The sequence below is a fragment of the Callorhinchus milii genome, unplaced genomic scaffold (genome assembly GCF_018977255.1).
Source record: "Callorhinchus milii isolate IMCB2004 unplaced genomic scaffold, IMCB_Cmil_1.0 Scaffold4, whole genome shotgun sequence".
NCBI classification, from domain to species: domain Eukaryota; kingdom Metazoa; phylum Chordata; class Chondrichthyes; order Chimaeriformes; family Callorhinchidae; genus Callorhinchus; species Callorhinchus milii.
In genome coordinates this window covers 73,226,799-73,242,370 of record NW_024704745.1, presented here as the reverse complement: position 1 = coordinate 73,242,370, position 15,572 = coordinate 73,226,799, and positions in this window count along the sequence as shown.

The window sequence follows — 15,572 nt, the reverse complement described above, 5'->3', positions numbered from 1 at the left end:
AATACTGTGCGGGCGCCGCCTTGGACACCTCACTGTAAAGACCCCGCCAACTCCCAGACAAGGAGGGGGGGAGAGAGGGGAGTGAGAGAGAGAGAGGTGGGGGGGAGTGAGAGGGAGGGAGGGAAGGAGGGAGAGGGAGGGAGGGAGTGAGTGAGGGAGGGGGAGGGGGGAGTGAGAGAGAGGGAGGGAGGGGGAGTGAGAGGGGAGGAGGGGGGGAGTGAGAGAGAGGGGGAGTGAGGGGAGGGGGGGGAGTGAGGGGGGGAGGGGAGGGGGGGGGAGTGAGAGAGAGGGGGAGTGAGGGGAGGGGGGGAGTGAGAGAGAGGGGGAGTGAGGGGAGGGGGGGGAGTGAGAGAGGGGAGGGAGGGAGGGGGGAGTGAGTGTGAGGGAGGGAGGGAGTGAGAGAGAGGGGGGAGTGAGAGGGGAGGAGGGGGAGGAGTGAGAGAGAGAGGGAGGGAGTGAGGGAGGGAGGAGTGAGTGAGAGGGAGTGGGAGCGAGAGGGGGAGAGAGGAGGGGGGGGAGTGAGAGAGGGAGTGGGAGAGAGGAGGTGGGGGGCAGGGAGTGGGAGAGAGGAGGGGGGAGTGAGAGGGAGGGAGGGAGGAGTGAGAAGGGGGGGAGAGAGGGAGTGAGTGAGGGGGAGGGGGGGAGTGAGAGGGAGGGAGGGAGTGAGAAAGGGGGTGAGTGAGAGGGTGAGGGAGTGAGAGAGAGAAGGGGAGGAGGGAGAGGGGGGGGGGTGTGAGTGTGAGGGATGGAGTGAGTGTGAGAGGGGGAGGGGAGGAGGGGAGTGAGTGTGAGGGGGGGAGTGAGTGTGGGGGGGGAGTGAGTGAAGGGGGGAGAGAGAGAGAGTGAGTATGAGAGAGGGAGGGAGTAAGTGAGAGAGGGGGAGGGAATGAGTGTGAGAGAGGGGGGAGTGTGAGAGGGGGCAGGAGGGAGAGGGGTCGGGAGGGAGAGAGTGAGTGTGGGGGAGGGAGAGTGAGAGAGAGGGTTAGGGAGAGAGAGAGAGGGTGAGGGAGAGAGAGGGGGAGGGAGGGAGAGAGAGTGGGAAAGGGAGGGAGTGAGTGTGAAGGGGGGGAGAGAGTGAGTGGGGGGGGGGGGAGAGAGAGTGAGTGTGGCGGGGGAGAGAGTGAGTGTGAGAGAGGGGGAGGGAGAGAGAGACGGGGAGGGAGAGAGTGTGAGAGGAGGGAGTGTAAGTGTGAGTGAGACAGAATGAGCGAGTGTGTGAGAGAGAGAGAGAGAGAATGTGTGTGAGAGAGAGAGAATGTGTGTGAGAGCGCTTATATAATATAATAATAATCCTTGCATTTGATATAGTGCATTTTATGTCTTCTCGACGTCTCAAAGCGCTTCACAGGATAGACTAAAGTGAATTGACTGTATATTTGTGGGCGAAACGCGGCAGCCAATTGTACACAGCAGTGTCCCACAAACAGTCGTGGTTTGAAAATGACCAATTTATTGTTGTTTTGTTTTCTCGAGGGATCATTATTGGGTGTGGAGTGCGGAAACTTGCCCAAGGTTTCGCCCCCTGCCGGGAATTATATACAGTATATAATAGAGAAATGTACAGTATAGAGAAATTTGTAGCAGCAAAAAATAATATTGTTCCTCTGATGCTGCTGCTTTATCATTTTAACCAATGCATTTCTTTGTGAAGTTTTTTTTTATCAATTACTCACCCCTCCCCCACGCTCGGGCCCCGACACCTGACTGTTCAGCGCTTTGGGACATCCTCCTGACGTGAAAGGCGCTCTATAAATGTAATTTTGTTGTTGTTGTTGCTTTCTAAATGGCCTCAATCATCTTTCCTGGTAAACTTTATCCAGTCGTTAATAGCCCTCTGAATAAAGAAAAACTTCCTGGTGTGTGTTGTTTGTGCTTGGGACAATTTTAGATTTGCCGAAGGGACATATGGTCTTCAACTGTTATGTTGTGTCAAATCGTAAAGTAACTTGAGGGGAGTAAAAAAAAACTGAAAACCAGAGTGTACCAACTTTGGATTCCAAAATAATACCTCCACTGCTCCAGCAGTGAAAAGCTCTTTGAGACATCCTTCTTACGTGAAAGGTGCTATGCAATGTAAATTGTATTGGACATCCCAATGTGAAAGGTGCTATACAAATGTAATGTATTTTGTTGTATAATAATTCACCATTTATCATATCTTCTGTTTGATTTCCATCAATTTTCGTGGGGGTCGCCTTAACCACTTATCTCAGTAATCGGAACTTATAGCTTGAAGTCTCAGCTCTCCATGCGATTAATTTCAATACTGTATCCATCATATTTTTCTCACTACATCTTCCAACTTGCAAGAAGGAGAACAAATCAGACCATTCAAAAATTTGGCCATGCATTTGTGTGGTATAGTCAGCCTTTATTTAGGAAGGAAACAAATCCAAGAGGCTTTGTGGGTTTCTTTGATCAATTTAAAATAAACCAGAATTATGGGACTTGCTTACAGTCTTTTCCATTCTGGACCCAAAAAGGAGCTTGCCTCAGTGTTGTGTTCCTGATTTGTGTTCAATACAAGTTATTGCGTTGGTAGTCAGAACCAATAGCGATTTCCGCTGGAGTTCAGATTTATTTGTCCACCTCAGAGAAACATTAGAATCCATTAACAAGAGACTATTACAATAAATTCTGCATTACTACATGGCAGTAGCTGGAAACTACAAGATTTCTACCAAATTAAATCCGCCCCAGGAACATTGACTCCTACTCATATCATTATGGTTTCCCAAAGTAAACATGGAATATCAACCAGATAATTTACTAAATGCTTAATGTTAAATGAGCTACCATGTTATAGAATTTATTATGTTGTATAACTATTTGTTGATTTAAAAAAAAGTAACTTAACTGTTTGCTGTCAATCGTGATAGTTACACAAAAATACAACTGTTGATGGCTCAAATCCTGGAACATAGTTTTCATTTCAAAAGCTTCAGAAACTATCTTCCTGGGGGGCCATTCACAAGAAGATAATTATTTTGAAACGATTAGAAGAGGATGTTGTGGGATTCCAAGATTATCTAAATTTACCAACTACTGGCCAAGTGCACCTTTTTCTCTGCTGCCTCGGTAAATTTTGGTGGTGTGAATGGAAAATACCCGGAGATCCTATGCAATTGTTTACCTTTCAACAGTTTTAACCTCGTCTAATAAAGCTTGCAAACGCTATACACTTTAAAATGCTGTATTTCAACACAATATCAAACACCGAAAAATAATGAACACTTCATAATCTTTCACACTTTTTTTCAAATTCACCGTGAAAGTTAAAAGTGTGAAATGTATTATATGATGCAAATTAGTGAAATAGGATTGTTGGTCTGACAGTCTGGAGAGACAGCTGCATTAGCAAACCTTAGAACGTTAATAGTGGTGTTCCTAAAAAACATTATATTGGAAGAAAACAACTTCATCCCAGGGAAATTCATTGAAATTGGTTTATAAGCAATAATTTGATATCCAGCATTTCACAGATAATTTATAAAGGTGGTGAACTTTCCTTTTAACAAGCAATAATAATCCCTCCAAAACCATAAACAATAATAAAATTGGTCATTTTCAATCTACGACTGTTTGTGGGACATTGCTGTGCGCAATTGGCTGCCGCGTTCGCCCACAAATATACAGTCAATTCACTTTACAGTGTGTTCTGTGAAGCGCTTTGGGACGTCCTCCCGACGTGAAAAGCGCTATATCAAATGCAAGGATTATTATTATTATTATTAATAAGATAAATTATCCCCACATGATGGAAATTAAGCAGGATGAAATTGTCAGGTGCAACCAATCCAAGGTAGAGGGGACGTTTTAGTGTTAAGTCTTAGAAGAATTTTGAAAGTCAATCCATTTATCAACTTTGTTAGACATAATACTTTGCAAAATCCAGATAAGGGGATTGTTTGCTTTCAAAATATATCCTGTATTGTGTAGTTTTGCTTTAAAATCTTTAGGAATCTGGTTATATCTATGCATCATGTTTCATCAAGAGATTGAATGGTTGGAATAAAGTCCACAATAGGAGATACTGTACAGTGTAAGGGCTATGAAATGAGTGGGGTTGATGGACCTAAAAGGCTTGCCACATTCTTTCTTATATTCTTTGGGTTAGAATCTATCCCTTTTGGGAAAGTCTGCCTATTCAGGTGGACATTAACGATCCCAAGCACTATTTAAAAAGAGAAGGGAGTTTCCTCCCAGTGTTCCTGGCCAACAGCGCATACATATATATGCAATTTGTTGTTGTTATCTCTGTGGCAGAGGATGATTATTGCTGTTTTCAAGCATTATTTGATAAAGTTGCTGTTGTCTCTCCTAATGATGGGTCATATTAAACTTTCATTCGAACACCAAGGCAGAAAAACAAGCATTACAAAGAATGTGATGATTAATTAAATCATTTTTAATGTTTATTCATGCATCTTTATTTAAACCGAATACTCAAGACATTATAGCATTTAATTGAATACAATTATACAGCTTTATGTGAACAAACATGTTTCAACTGACAAAGTTTTATAGTGAATTAAGCAACAAAAATGCCCCAAATTTTAGCCAGTATTTTAACTGCAAATAATTGTCTTGTTGTACTCTGTAATAACATGGCAACCAGTTATAGGTAAATTATAACTTTCAAATACAAAATGTCAGATTTCAAAATCCAATTTTCTGACTAAATCTAAAAGGAATGTTCTTTGCCAAGGTTCAATACAATTTACATTTATATAGCACCTTTCGCATCGATAGGACATCTCAAACGTTTCATAATGCTGATGGGCATTCCATTGGGAATGGGGAGGGGAAAGGTTGGTCAAACAGATATGTTTTGAGACGTGCTCTATCTTTCAAAGTGGATAGTATCTTAAACCTAATTAGAATTTGCAATCTTATAGCAAAACTGTCTGAATTAATCTTCTGTTTTGGTCTGCTGTTTATCACTAAATGAAAATCCATTTCAAAAGTAATAATAATAAACCTTGCTTTTGATATAGCGCCTTATCACGTCTTCGAGACGTCTCAAAGCACTTCACAAAATATTCTGTGCAGTGAATTGACTGTATATTTTGTGGGTGAAACTCGGCAGCCAATTGTGCACAGCAGTGTTCCACAAAACAGTCGTGGATTGAGTGACCACATTATTATTTTTTTGAAGGGATTATTACCTCCAGAAAGTGATACACCTATCGACTAACAACCAGGTTCATACTTACTGCTATGTAAACAGAGCGTGTGGAGTAAAGAAACTTGCTAAGGTTTTGCACCGCCTGGGAATCGAACCTGGTTCCTTTTGCTTGTAATGATTCATAATATTAAAATTAATCAGAAGAAAAGTTCAACGAGAATTGGGGTTAGTGAAAGTGACTTGCTCTGTCAAAGAGCCGGCACAGACTCGATGGGCTGAATGGCCTCCTTCTGTGCCGTAAAATTCTATGAAAAAAGAATCATTTGTCATTATCCTTCCAGAATATCTAACCTATTACAACATCAGACTCTTAAATGTGTCTAGTGTTCTTACCTCAAACAGCCTTCCTGGTAATCTGTTTCTCTCTGTGTGAAGAAGTGCATCCTAATGTCTGTGCTAAAGCCTGCAGCTGTGTCCTCTTGTCCTGTTGGCCAAGCACAACTAAAAGTATTGCTACTGGTTGCTTTCTCTGTTCTGTTAAGCTTGTTCAATACACAAGCTCCTCTCTGATCTGTCTCTCAGACTTCGCTTTTCAACAACAACAACTTGCATTTATATAGCGCCCTTTGTGCAGCATAGGGTCCCAGAGCGCTTGATAGTGGCGGAGTCTGGCACCGAGCCAAGGGGAGATGGAGTGGGGGAGGTGACCGTAAGTGCAATAAAAAAGGAAGCTCTTTAGGCGGAATTTGTGTGTGGGGAGAGAGGGGGCAAGGAGGAGGAATTTAGGGAGAGAGTTCCAGAGTTTCGGGGCATAGTGACTGAAGGCAAGGCCACCGATGGTGGAGTGGAGGGGACGAGTGAGGAAGGCATTGGAATAGTCCAGCTAAGAAGTAACAAAGGCGTGGACAAGGGTTTTGTTGGTGGTGAGTGACAGACAGAGGCAAGCAATGTAGCGGGGGTGGAAAAAATTGATCCTGGTCAGGGAATGGATGTGGGGTAGAAAGGAAAGCTGGGGATCAAACCTGATGCCTAAGTTACGCACCGGTTCGGTGAGTCTGAGGGAGAGCCCGGAGAGGTTGAGGAGTTCAAACCCGCAGGATAGAAAACATTAACAGGTGCCAAGGAGCATGCCTTCCGTCTTGCCAACATTTAGCTGCAGGAAATTTGTGCTCATCCAGGCCTTGATGTCCATCAAACAAGCTAACAGGACATCAGAGAACTGGGAGTTGCAGTTGGATTTGGGTGTCATCCACAAGTCTCAAAAGTTTCTCCTGATGTCCTTCCCAATAATCCCCAAGATAAAATTGGTCATTCGTTTCATGTCTGTTTGTGAGACATTGTTATATGCAAATTGGTTGTTGTATTCATCAACATGGTACACAGTCACTACACATTATAGTAAAATCCTGTGGAGTGTGTTGAGACATCTTCCCGACATGAAAGGTACTTTACCAAATGTAAAGTTTATCATTCAGTATTATTAGTTGATCTCCAGTGATAAAAAGAATATGAGAGAGGGAAAGATGAATTGGAAGTACTGTACCAATCTTGGGTTTTATTGGCCTGTAGAATATAGTAGGAAGGGAAGTTGTATATAACTTACAACTGATAGTTATAACTGCTAAGAGGTTATGTATATTTAAAAAATGCAAGAATTATTATTATTATTTATTATTCTAATAAGTTTGAAGGAGGTGAAGCTATCCAAACTGTTGAGATTCTGGGAAAGAATGAGTTAAAGAATAGGAGATGATGCAGTCGACTTCAGCAGCATGTTTTATAATAGTTGGTTATTCTAATCTATTTTTCCAAAAGTAATTTTATTTTCTAATGTATGTTTTAAAACGGTCTACCTTTAGAGTAATGGAGATGTCAGACACAAAGAACTTGCATTTTTACACTGCCTTATCACATCTGAAAACCTCAAAGCAATTGATAAGAAGAGACAATACAATAAGTTTTGATTTCAATGCGGTGAGAATGGAGGGGATAGGACTCTCTGGTTGTTCAGGTGGGCATTAATTATTTAATGACACTTCAGAAGAGACAAAGGAGTTTTACTCTGTGTCCTCTCCAACAAACCTCCAGATCAATAGGTCATTTACCACATGGCTGTTTCTGGAACCTTGCTGGATGCAAAATGACTGTTTGTCTTCAAAAACAGTCACTACTTGACAGTAATTACTATAAAGTGCCTTGAGGTGCTTGACAGAATGAGGCAGTATGAAAATGAAACTGATTTCTATCTGTATTTCCTCGTTGTGAGAAAGACAGGCATTTAAAGTGTAAAGTGGAAAAGGAAATGGCTTTCGGAAATAATTGAACAACAACATTCAACAGCTATGAAGCCTGTTGTTGTAAGCTATAATAGACTGAATTAAAACATAGAGCATTTACAGTAAACTCCAGATATATCATCAATCCAAGGAAAAATAGCTCAGTGACTCTATATCTGGGTGACTATGTAGGCATGAGTCCTCTTGGATCACCAGGGGGTGCTTTGGCCAGGAGGACCTACACTAAACACACTCAGTATAAAAGTCGTTTAAATACAGTATAGTTTAAGTACTTCCAGAGTTATAATCCCTTCAAAAATAATAAAAAAACAATAATAATTTGGACACTCAATCCACGACTGTTTGTAGGACACTACTGTGTGCAATTGGCTGCTGCGTTTCACCCAAAAAATATACAGCCAATTCACTTTGCAGTATATTCTGTAAAGCGCTTTGAGACGTCTCGAAGACGTGATAAGGCGCTGTGATATAAGACAGGATATCATTATCAGGAGTTCACTGTTGATTCATATAATCAAAATACTGTGATCCACACAGACTGTACAATGTTACCGTTCATTCGGAGACTCTTCAGAAGGATCTTCATATAAGGAATGACATGTGCCTGCTCTATATGTTAATTCCACACAAATGTTCTTGGTATTTTCAAGCACAGCAGAGTTTGAGTTAGTGGCCTTTGCATTGTCAGAAGGTTGTGGTTTCAAGCCCAATGTCAGAACCTTGAATTCATATAGTCTCTAGGTTGACAATCTAATGCAGTTCTTGGGGTGTGCTGCATTGTCCAAGTCTTTTGGATGAGACTTTGAATAAGGTCCCGTATACCTGTTCAGGTGGATAATAAAGATATCGAGGCACTACTCAAAACTATACATTTTCTCCCAATGTCCTGGCCAACAATGCTCCAAATAATACTAGTCACTCACTTAATGACTGTTTATGGAACACTGCTGTTCACAAATTGCCTGCATCCACAAAAATACAGATGCACTACATTTTACAATATATCCTGTGATATTTCAAAGCGCGTCTGTGAAGCGCTTTGAAATGTCCTCCTGACATAAAAGGGGCTATATGAAAGGTAAGGATTATATTATTTTTCAGTGTTGTGAAGTATGCTGTATAAATGCAATTTGTTGTTGTATTTTATATTATAAATGTATTAAAGCAGCCCCAGTACTGATTCCTGTATCTATATTAAATGAAATTTGTATTGTATTGTAACTACAACAGTCATTGTATTTGACTGTAATTGATTGTTAATTGCTTTGAGATGGTCAGATGCAAATAAGGTAACATTTCTGCCAACTACCCTATACGCTAGTCCAGATTAATACATTGCTAACCATCCCGTGGGTCTCAACCTTATTGTGTTAGTTGTCAAGATTTCGGAAATGCCTGTAAATAACATTCACAGTCTCACCCTCTGTCCAGCCAGCTTGTTAATTCCTAAAAAATATCCAATACATTTACACAGCACAACCTCCCACTCCTGAAGCAATGTCTGTCTCCCTCTGATTAATCTATGTTGTTTAGCATAATCCCTTATACTATCCCTCATCAGCAGGTCAAACTATTTTCTCTCATTACAGCCCAAAATACAGGATTGAATGAAAAGCATTTTATTTAAATCCGTCCAAACAGGTGATAAATGAAATTGAAAAGCTGCACAATTACTCTGGTGAAATAAATCAGAGATCTCCTTACTAACCATTTTTTTCATGGAAGCTGCAGTTAATGCACCGAAAAGCATCTGTAGATTAATAGTGTTCAGATTATTCGGAGAACAAGAGTGATTTACTACACTGTATCGTCACAATTCATCTTACAGGTGATCATGGTTAGTGGGACATTGTGCAAATTGGCTGTTGCAGAATGATGCACAAGCAACAAAATTTTATTTTGCTGGATTTGGCCAATTTTAATAATAATAATCCTTGCATTTGATACAGTGCCTTTTCATGTCTTTGAGCCATCCCAAAGTGCTTCACAGAATATACTGTTAAGTGAATTGACTGTACATTTTGTGGGCAAAACATGGCAGCCAATTGTGCACAGCAGTGTCCCACAAACCATTGTGGATTGAAGTGACCATATTTATTTTGAAGAAATTATTACAAGAACAACTTGGATTTATATAGCGCCCTCCACGCCGGGCGGCGTCTCAGAGCGCTTCACAGTAACGGATCCCGGGAGTGAGCCAGGGGGAGGGGGAGGAAGGTGACCAAAGGCGCGGTCGAAAAGAAAGGTCTTCAGCAGAGACCTGAAAATAGGAAGGGAGGGAGCGAGGCGAAGGGAGTGAGGAAGGGAGTTTCAGAGCCTCGGGGCATAGTGGCTGAAGGCACGGCTGCTGAGGGTGGAGCGGAGGACTCGGGGGACAAGGAGGAGGCCAGACCCGGAGGAACGAAGGCAACAGGTACTGTTTTGAGGAGAGAGGAGGTCAGAGAGGTAGGGGAGTGCAGAGGAGTGCAGGGACTTGAATACAAGGGTGAGGATCTTGAAATCGATTCTCTCAGGGATAGGCAGCCAGTGCAGTCTGGCAAGGACTGGGGTGATCGGGGAGCGGAGTTTCGTGCGGATGAGAAAGCAGGCGGCAGAGTTTTGAATGATCTGGATTTTATGGATGGCAGTGGATTATCCCCAAAAAATCAATCTGCTAATCGACTAACAATCGGGTTCCTATTTACTGCAAAGGTAAACAGAAGCGTGTGGAGTAAGGAAACTTGCCCAACATTTGTGGGAATTGAACCCAGCTCTCTCGCTTGCGAGGCGAGTGCTCTAACCACTAAGCTACAGGACTCCAAAATGGGCAAATATTCTGTCCAGCAGCCTCCTGATACACTCAACTTTAAGTAAGACAAAAAGTTCTGAAGTGTTAACAATATACTGGTGGCTGATTACCAAAGGCACAAGTGATCTGAGTGTAATGATGCCACGAACTGTACTATCATGCACCAAAACAAAAACCAACAGCAACATTTTGTTGTCATGGTTATCATTACAGAGATCATTCTACTATTTACTTAAGGTCTCCTGTCTATAATATATTTACTGGTAACAGTACAGTTGCTAAGGGAACATTTATGATTTAGTGTATGATTTTCTGTAATCAGTGATGAAAGAGAAACAACAATTTACAGCAAAAATATTCAGTTCCTCTGCGTTGCCTATTACAGCAACATAAGTAGTTACCATTATGGATTTTCTCACAGGATGGCATTCAGGGACTGAAGAATGCCAATCATATCACCTTTTTTTTGTTGCTTTCAAAATAGGGTAATTAAATTGATGGTTGGATTATGGAAGCTGGGAAATTCACACTGGAGAAGAGGCATCTCAGGAGACATCTAATTGAAGCATTCAAGATGATAATAATAATAATAATAATAATAATCCTTGCATTTGATATAGCACTTTTCACGTCGGGAGGACGTCCCAAAGCGCTTCACAGAACACACTGTAAAGTGAATTGACTGTATATTTATGGGCGAAATGCGGCAGCCAATTGCGCACAGCAATGTCCCACGAACAGTCGTGGGTTGAAATGACCAATTTATTATTGTTTTGTTTTGGAGGGATTATTATTAGGCTCTGTGTGGAGTAAGGAAACTTGCCCAAGGTTTCGCCCTCTGCCTGGAATTGAACTCAGGTCTCTCACTTGCAAAGCGAGTGCTCTAACCACTGAGCTACAGGACTCCACAAATCTTTAATCTTTAATTCCCCCAGACCCGCTAACTCCATATCGATTAACCTGCTCACTCCATATAACTTGTCCTCTCCTTCTGCTCAGTGGGCTCCATTCTGCTGATGTCCTCTGCTTTTCCTGCCCCACCATCGGCGGTTGGACCGTTAGCCTTTCTGACCCCATCTTTTGGAATTCCATCACACTGTCCCATTGTATTTAAGCTCTGTATGCTGCAAAATATTTACCTTAAATGAATCTAAACTCAGTTGGATATTTTACCTCTGTAAAGACTAAAATTTACAGAATAATAAAAACGCTAATCCTACGTCTTGGAAAGGAAGAAATGATTTATCTGGAGAGGGATGGACTTGCTTCTGGTAGTTATCGAACATTATTGGAATCCTGTAGTGGATTGATTAGAGTATTTGCCTGGGCCCCTCAATCCACGACTGTTTGTGGGAAACTGCTGTGCGCAATAGGCTGCCTCATTTTGCCCACAAAATATACGGTCAATTCACTATACAATAAATTCTGTGAAACGCTTTGAGACCCTATAAGGTGCTATATCAAATGCAAGGATTATTATTATTATTCCTTAAGTAACACAAGGAACTATTTTAAAGGTACTACCAATCTTATCCCATTGCATATTTCAGCTAATGATCAACATGGTCAATAAAGATTAGAATGTAATATTTTCCACAGAAGAGGAAATGTGAAAAGACAATTCCAATTTAATTATTTTACACAGTGAGTGATGAGTATGTGGATTGGACTACCAAGGGAGGTGGTGGAGGCAGATATTCACGAGAGAATTCATGAGAGAACTACCAACTGTTTAGTGAAGACTGAGTGAACAAAGTGGAGGATTCTTTCTTTTTTTTGAACTTTAAGACCTCATTAGCCTTTTCCTGCCCTGTATATTCCTGCTCTATATATGGCTATTAATTACATACAGTGGTACAGCATGGAAACATGTCATTCAGCCCAACCAGTCTATGCTGGTGTTTATTCTCACATGAGCCCTTCACCCTTCACACCAACCCTCCGACACCCTCCCCCCTCTCCTTCCCCCCAAACCAACAGAGTACAAAGATGGTTTGTGGATAGCGCTCGCTTGTGACCCCGGAGGACTCGTGCCTATATAGTCATCCCTGATATAGAGTCACTAAATTGACTGTATATTTTGTTGGAGAAACTCGGCAGCCAATTGCGCATAGCAGTGTCCTTCAAACAGTCATGGATTCAATGACCAAATTATTATTTTTTTTGAAGGGATTATTACCCCTGAAACTAGGACACAATAATTATCACCCTTCTGTACTTTGTTCATTATGCATGTATGAACCCCAACATTGAACATTGCTAGACTATTTGGAGATGGAGAAAGCAGATGGCTCATCAAAATTATGTCTAATCCTGCCATCACCCAAATCTTCACAAGAGCACCTTCCAGCCAATACCTTTGAAAAGAAATCAGGAACGGGATCTTATGCTTTCATGCAATGTCCTCTGTTCAAAGCCTTAATAAATATATGATACATTTGACGACTGTTGCTAGAAATTCGGATTGATGGTCTATTGACTTTGAATTATCCAACGCACTCCTCCATGTCACATCCCAACAGGTGCAAAGCAGATGATAAAGGAGTGGATATGGCACTTCAAACAATGCATCCTGACCTCCGTTCCTTTGTATACAATAAAACAGCAAGCCTTGTCCCAGTGGAAATGTTGCATTATAAATCAAATTACAAAAGTACAAAGGCATTCTCACTGAGAACGAATCAGTGAGAATGGCTTTGTACGTTTGATATAATGCCTTTCATGTTGGGAGGACGTCTCAGAACATTTCACAGGTGTTAGTGTTAAGTGTAGTGACTGTGCATTTTGTAGGTGAATGTGGCAGCCAATTTGGGCCCAACAATGTCCTACAAAAAAAATAATTGGAGAGGAAATGGTAAGGAACTGCTTAGTTTCTGGTGGTCTCATGTCTTTACACTCTTTTTGACATTGTTACAATAAATAATTAAATATACCATTCTGTGTTTTTGCAGTGAAGGGATGGTTATTGAATTATTAATTAACTGCCTCCGGTAAGATTATGCTCATATAAATCTGATTATACACCAGAATTGTGAAAGCAAAGCATTGCATTATAGTTACAAATCTAAGATATGCATTGAGTAAAACAGCCATTGTTGTAGCATTGCTACAACAGTGGGGAAGAAATGTTAATTCTCACAAGGACAGAACATACAGTCAAAACATGTCCTTGAAACCTGTCATTACTAACAGGTTTGAGAGTATACCGCACCGCCTCCTGACTTTGGGAGAACAGTTTTGCTCAACCCACTGTGACAGAGTGGACAAGGCGCACTCGTAGACCAGTCCATAACAACAACAAAAACTTGCACTTATATTGCACTCTCCACGCCAGGCAACATCTCAGAGAGCCTAACAATGACGGAGCCCAAGGCTGAGCTAGAGGGAGGGGGAAGGTGACCATAGGCGTGGTCGAAAAGGAAGGTCTTCAGGCACGACCTGAAGATGGGGAAAGAAGGGGCGAGGAGAAGGGGTTGAGGGAGGGAGTTCCAAAGTTTCGGGACATAGTGGCTGAAGGCACGGCCGCCAATGGTGGAGCAGAGGATTCGGGAGACATGGAGGAGGCTGGACCCAATAGAGCGGAGGCAGCGGGTACTGCTGTGGGGAGAGAGGAGGTTAGAGAGATAGGGGGGTGCCAAGGAATGGAGGGATTTAAACACTAGAGTGAGGATTTTGAAGTCAAGCTGCTCTGTGACAGGGAGTCAGTGGAGTTCGGCAAGGACAGGAGTAAATAATAATAATAATAATCCTTGCATTTGATATAGCGCTTTTCACGTCGGGAGGACGTCCCAAAGCGTTTCACAGAACACATTGTAAAGTGAATTGACTGTATATTTGTGGGCGAACGCGGCAGCCAATTGCGCACAGCAATGTCCCACAAACAGTCGTAGATTGAAAATGAACAATTTATTATTGTTTTTTTTTTGGAGGGATTATTATTAGGCGTATGGAGTAAGGAAACTTGCCTAAGGTTTCGCCCTGCCGGGAATTGAACTCAGGTCTCTCGTGTGCAAAGCGAGTGCTCTAACCACTGAGCTACAGGACTCCACCTTATGAGTTCCAAGGAGTAATTGGGGTACGAAGTCTGGTACGGGTAAGAATGCGGGCGGCGGAGTTTTGAATGAGCTGAATTTTGTGAATAATGGAGGAGGGGAGACTGGCGACGAGGGAGTTAGAGTAGTCCAGCCAAGAGCTGACAAAGGCATGGACAAGGGTTTTGGCAGCTTTTGGGGTGAGGTATTGTTGGAGACGGAAATGTGGCGGAGATGGAAGAAAGCGGTGCTGGTCAGGGACCGGATGTGAAGGAGAAAGGATAACAGGGGATCGAACCTGATGCCTAAGTTGCGTACAGAGTCAGAGTTTTAAGGACAGGTCGGGTAGGTTGAAGAGGTCAGAACTGTGGGACAGAAAACATCGGCGGGAGCCAAAGAGTACAGCTTTCGTCTTGTTGACGTTTAACTGCAGGAAATTTGCACTCATCCAGCTCCTGATGTCCGACAGACAAGCTGACAGAACATAAGGGGACTGGGCTCGCAGCTGGATGTGGAAAAGTAGATTAATAATGATCATTACATTTGGTATAATGCCTTTCACATTGGGTGGACATCCCAAAGTGCTTCTTCCACAAGATATAATGTAAAGTGCAATGACTATACACTTTAATTTCACCCAAATAGGCAGACTATTGAGGGGCCTTGGTTTAATGCATTCCCAACGTGAAAGCCGCTATATAAATGTAATTTGTTGTCTTATCCGGAGGATGGCACCTCCAACAATGCAGCACACCCTAGCACTGCATTGGAGTGTCAGTTTTGACTATATGAGTTCCAAGGACTGACATGGAGCTTGAACCCACAATCTTCTGACTCAGAGATGAGAGTGTTAAAGACTGAGATTGCAGAGTTGTCAGGATAAGAGCTCATCTCCAGCACATCAGGGTGCCGGTCAATAGGTTTACCATCATTGCTCACAATTTTTAATATGGGTTTCGCGACCACATCACTCCCACCCTCGCTCGCCTCCACTGGCTTCCCATCCCCCAGAGGATCGAATTCAAGATCCTCATCCTCACCTATAAGGCCAGTCTCCCTCCTACCTCTCTGACCTACTATCCCCCTACTTACCTGCCCGTACCCTCCGTTTCTCTGGCTCCGGTCTGCTCCACATCCCCCGCCCCAACTGCCCTACCATCGGTGGCCGGGCCTTCAGCCTCTCAGCCCCGAGGCTCTGAAACTCTATCCCGCAGTGCCTTCGCCGCCTCCTCCCTTTCCTCCTTCAAGGCCGGTCTCAAGACCTTTCTCTTTGACCGTGCCTTCAGCTCCCCTCTCAACTCTCTACACCCTCCTCGCTCCCTCCCTTC